A 5743-nucleotide genomic window follows, 5' to 3' on the forward strand; every position below is an offset into this window, starting at 1 on the left:
TCCGATGTGGACCTAGTGAGTCGAATGAGACAAGATCGAGATGGCGATCTTCGACATGCGTGGATCCAGTTTGCTCACACCAGACGTGTTAATGAATGGGTGACTATGGCCTATCATGTCTATGATCCAAGGTACATGGCGCACCTTAAGAGCTTTGTGGCTTGCCTTTTACTCTCTGTAAAACAATTTGTTTGCAGCATGCAGGACCTTTTGACTATTGCAACTTGTGAAATGAAACAGGAAGACATGGAAACTCAATGTTTGTTTTGGGAGTGCCTCAATGATGTAATGATATAGTGTGGGTGTGACAAAGATAATTTCTTTGGCTACATGACGGATGAAGCTCAAGCAAATTGGAATGCAGTTCAAATTGTTTTCAATGGTGGTGACAAGACCAATACAATGAGCGGTCGAGAGCGTTCTTGTCTTTTCCATTGGAAGCTATTGCCCGGGTGTAGTTGCCTTTTGTATGTACCCATTGAAATTACTTGTATTGGGAATATGATAATTAACCAAGCGGACACATTGTTCATTCATGCACTTGAGAGATCCTATGCAATGACTAAGACACACTACACCTGGAAAAATAATATTGGATGTAGTAGGCTTTGACCACAAATGAGAATCATACTTATGCTCCATCTTATCCATATGGTGCAACTTTCCCATGGTAGGTGGAAATTCTAGAACGAGATCTCCATTGTAAGACCTTGGAATCTCTGTAACTTGTTCCGCTTGTTGTATTTGCATTAAAAGCTTTGTCAATGTGCCCTTGTTTTTGGCATGTAAGAGTTTTTGTCTTGTACTTCTTTTAAAGTTGTTTGAGGGCAAAACTCGAGGGGGGGTATATAGATCTATTAACTCCTTTTGACCGAATTGCATCTTTGACGGACTATCCACAATGGCAATGGGAATCATGCTAGGTGAGCCGGCATATTATGTTTGATGGGATACGTTGACTTTGTATTTACGTGAAAGTTGCTCATCCAGTACATAGATGAATGCACCCAAATTGTGGAGCGTCCTCTCAAGAGGCAAATTCATTTCAATATCGCCTACTTCAACAACTGCATCTAAAGTTGTAAATTGCATTGGAGAAACTAATTCTAAAAGAACTGATTCAGATATTATAAATTTACCATTGTAAAAAGGATAAGAAAACTCTTTACCCAAGAAAAACAAAGAGCAAGCCATAATAATATGCTGAGCAAATAATTAAGCACAAGATCACATTGTATAAACTAAAACAAATTGTTTATATACTCACGTCTAATAATATAGCCGTTATAAATTAAAAATTAATATTATTTTATTATTTTGAAAAATTAATGTAAAAAATACCAAATATATTTTTTAAAAAATATTTGTTACAAAATATTTGTTTATGACTGTGTGATCACGTGAATTTATTTATTTTAATTTCTTTTTCTAATGTTTGTGTAAAGGAGATGTGTGAGTAATCGAGTGTGTTAAGGATAGAGGAGCAAGATGTTGTAAGTCGGAGAACGTTTAGGAGATAGTACTCCCCACCCCCTCCCACGCCATTCATGTGACGAGGTAGGGGGGTGGGGGACGTGTGCGTTGGTGGAGGCGGGGCAAGGAGAGGAGGGGCGGGTCTGGGCGGGGTTTGCGTGCAAGGCCGCCACTTGGGACGGAGGTGGAGACGGGGGCAGGGACGCTATCTATCGGGGGGGGGGGGGAGGCGGGGCAAGGGGGACGGAGGCGAGCGAGCGGGTCGGAGCGTTTTGCATGGGCGGGGACGGTGGGGCACTAACACAAGTGGGGCGGAGGGGGGGGAGGGCGGGGCGTTGGCAATGGGCGGACAAGTGCCCATGGCCAGCGCGTTGGCCATGGGCGGTCACACACTCCCACACGGGAGCGTGTGCCCGCCCATGGCCAGCGCATTGGCCATGGGCGGACAGACACTCCCACATGGAGGCGTATGCCCGCCCATGGCCAACGCGTAGGCCATGGGCGCGTGTGACCCGTGTGTCTACTATGCCTCTAGCCATGCATTGGCCAGAGGCGGACACACGCCCTCGTGTGTCCGCTTCTGGCCAACGCGTGGCCAGAGGTAGAGTACACACACCCGTCACACCCGTGGCAGTCCACGTGGACACGTCGGCCGTCGCGTGTCCATGTGGACTCACCACATGTACTGTCGTTAGCCGACAGTAAACGTGGCTGGCCACGTGGCCACGTACACTGCCACGTAGGCAACGTGTAGCCACGTGGTCTTCCACGTGTACTACCGGTGATCAACAGTACACGTGGCATGCCACGTGGTGCCTAAAAAGGCACCACACATAGTGCTACGTGTACTATCACCCAGCGACAGTACACGTGGTACTACGCATGGCCGACGCGCTGCCTACATGGTAGTGTGCTTGGCCACGTGTATTGTCGGTTGACGACGGTACACGTGGCGAGTCCACGTGAACACGCGACGGCTAGCGTGGCCGGAGTGCCACGTGGACTGCCACGTGTGTGTGTCCACACATACACAAACACACACACGCACCACAAAGGTGCGTATGTGTGCACACACACACATGTACACACACACGTAGGCGTGCGCGTGTGTGTGTGTGTGCACCACACACACGCGCCTGCGTACAGCACGTGTGTGTGCACGTGCACACACACAAACGGTAGCGCCTGCGTGTGTGTGTGTGTACACACACGCACACGCAAACGTGTGCACGTGCACGCACACAAACACACACGCACACGCCCAGACTCGCGCGCGCACACACGCCAACACACACACACATGTACATACCGACACACACACACTCCTCTCTCTCACACACACACAAGGACAAAATAATATAATTAAAAAATTAAAATTAATAAAAAAAATATGAAAGCTTTATAAAGTGCATTGATCTTCTCTTTTCACTTTCTTCTTCTCTATTTTCTTCTATTGCACAGATCTCTTTCTTTCTTGCTGTGAAGTTTCCTCTTGTTCACATCTCAAACTCTTACCTACAATTTCCCATAAATCATCCTATATCTATTTCTCATAAATTATCCTATATCTATCTTCTTTAGCGCAAGCATAAGAACAAGATATCAAACCAAAAATACCGGTGCCGTGGATGAGGTTGATGTTACTACGTCACAAGAAGTACCTCCACTATGCACATAGGATACCCAACAATCTCAACCCTTGAGTTCTTTAGATCGCATTGTGTCCATCGTAACTGGAGTGGATGGAACATCACAATCAAGCGTCGGACCCAGTCATTGTGTGGAAACAGGTACCGCTATTGAAGATGTAAGAGATGAAGCGTTTGGAAACGTTGTGGACAAGCACATTGGGCTGGGTGGATTCTCATAGAGTACCATACGATGGAAAACTTCCACACTTGCCTCTATGTCAACTTCTTTCAAACCCCGCCATCCGCACGCATGATGACCATGTGCCCGATTTGCAACTCTCCATTGCAAACAAAAGCTAACAACCAACCATGGAAAGATTTATTGTTAGTGAATGGATTCCTGGGGAGGATCACAAACAATTTACTCGTCGTGGTCACGCTGCGAGGGATCTTGCAATGTCATATGATTTGGATGAGGAGCTTCGCCAAATCCCCGAGCTTAGTCACATGGTCGAGAGGTACTTTGTGGTTTGGGATGGTAATCACCGATTGGAGGCATGGATGCGGTGGATAAACGAGAATGACATTTCAATTGAGAAGGCACCAAAGCTGGAGTGCGTTCTAGTTGATTTTTAGACCCATGAGACAACGGAGTTTCTGTTGGTTTTGGGTATGATCAATAGGTGAGCCCTTTTTTTGCGAATTTAAATGCATCTTATTTTTAAGCTACATAAATTACAATCGAGTGTTAAACAGGGCCACGAGGGTTTCAGTGTCTCACACAACTGCTCATGATATTTTCATGATGAGAAAGCTAGGGTTGGCGGACACTACTTCAATTTTGCAAAAATTTCCCGAAAGAGCGCGTTTGGCAGCAGAAAGGGGTTTGAATTTTAGAGGTCCAAACAAGTCAAAGTGGCTAAAATTGCCAATGGCTGTCCTTGCGCAACTACTTTGGAAGGTATGCTTTAAACCAATGCTAAATGAGAATATGTTTTGATTGCAAAATCTTATTATGTGTATTTTGATTGAGTCCTTGGAAAATGATAGGAAGAGTTCGATCATATGTTTAGTAGTAAAACGGAAGGGCTGGCATCAAAAGGGAGTTTTGACTACGAGTTGGCACCTGACGCATACGAGGAAAGCATCAATCTAGCGCTATCTCAAACGGTGCAATACTTTACACGCAAAGGGCTTGAGATAGCCACCATTGAAAATCCAGAGAATGGCAGCGATTTTTTCCAAAAATGTATATCATTTACAGGTTGGGGCGAGAAGACCACAAAAATGACACCCTCGAGAGTGGCAGAGGTTGCGCGTGCACGCATTAGCCCGACAGAGTAAGTAAAAGTCATTGAAATCATTGGATATATTTCTCTTTTTATTATGTAGCAATCAAAAATAAGTCTCGCTTTTCCTTTGATAGGAAGTGCCGCTTGCTTGATTTGCTCCAAGGCGGTGATGCATCCTTGAAGGAGAAGGGCATCAATTTGATGGAGAAGGCTTGGATCCAGTGGCTTTGATATCACGTGTACTGGTGGCAATTGGAAAGGTTAGATTTAGTGATTATCTGCACCAGCTAGCAATTTGTTGATAATGTAACTTGTGACTTATTATTTACTGTTGCAGGAGAGTGCTTGAGATGGCCGAGAAAATGGAGGCGGAGAATCATGATGTTGTTATCCAACATGAGAAGGCTGAAGGTAGGCATGGTTGCATACTTGCCCACACATTACAGACATACAGACACAAGCACTTTGAGAAGGCCTTCAAGAAGTGGAGCGCTCGGATCAAGTCCACACAGGATCCCGAAGAGCAACCCCATTTTCCTTGTACGGCATGACGCATGCTGTACAGGTTTGAAATCTTTAATTGACAAACTGAGAATGTAGTAGGACACACTAATCTTGTTCTATGCAAATGAAAACATTGTGGTCTGTCTTGTAGATGGTGGAGAGATGCTCTTGTCTTTCCCATTCCCGAGCACCCCAGTGATGCATGGTGCAGGTCGGAGAGAGAGGAGACGGGCTTATATCTTGATGAGTGGATAGACGACTTGCGGCCAAAGGGAGCGTAGATCAAGTGTCCTTGGTGGCTGGAAAACCCGGACAAGGAGTACCCACCCGAAGAGAAAGAGCTATACATAGGTATGCCTCTATATAGTTTTCACCTTTTCCATGAAGCAATAGAATATGGGATCAATAACTCTTCTTCTTTTAATTAATAGCGGAGCATAGTGCGTCACGGAAGAAAGCGGTTGTGATAGAGGATGCTCTATCTCCAAACACATCAAAGAAACCGGAGAAGAAGAAACAGACCTCAAAGAAAGACTCCCAAGCACAACCGGCTAACAAGCAACATGGGAAGAGAAAGAAGAGGGATGTAGTTTCCACTGATAGTGAGAGCGAGCATGTGGTTGTGGAGTATTCTGTAGAAGTCAGCGATAGTGCTCATAGCCTTGGTGCTATGAGCCACAGTGTACCAACACTATCCTTCACTCCAAGACCAGTGGGGGGCATCCAAGATTCCCCTCCATGTTCAGCATCACATGGCAGGGCAGCAGAGGACCTATCAGACATGGCCAGAGTTGTGGGAGATAACCATCCAGGTACGTGAAAACGGTTAATGTTGTGTTGTTT

Source organism: Adiantum capillus-veneris, chromosome 30 (genome assembly GCF_014529385.1).
Source record: "Adiantum capillus-veneris isolate H3 chromosome 30, ASM1452938v2, whole genome shotgun sequence".
Lineage (NCBI taxonomy): Eukaryota > Viridiplantae > Streptophyta > Polypodiopsida > Polypodiales > Pteridaceae > Adiantum > Adiantum capillus-veneris.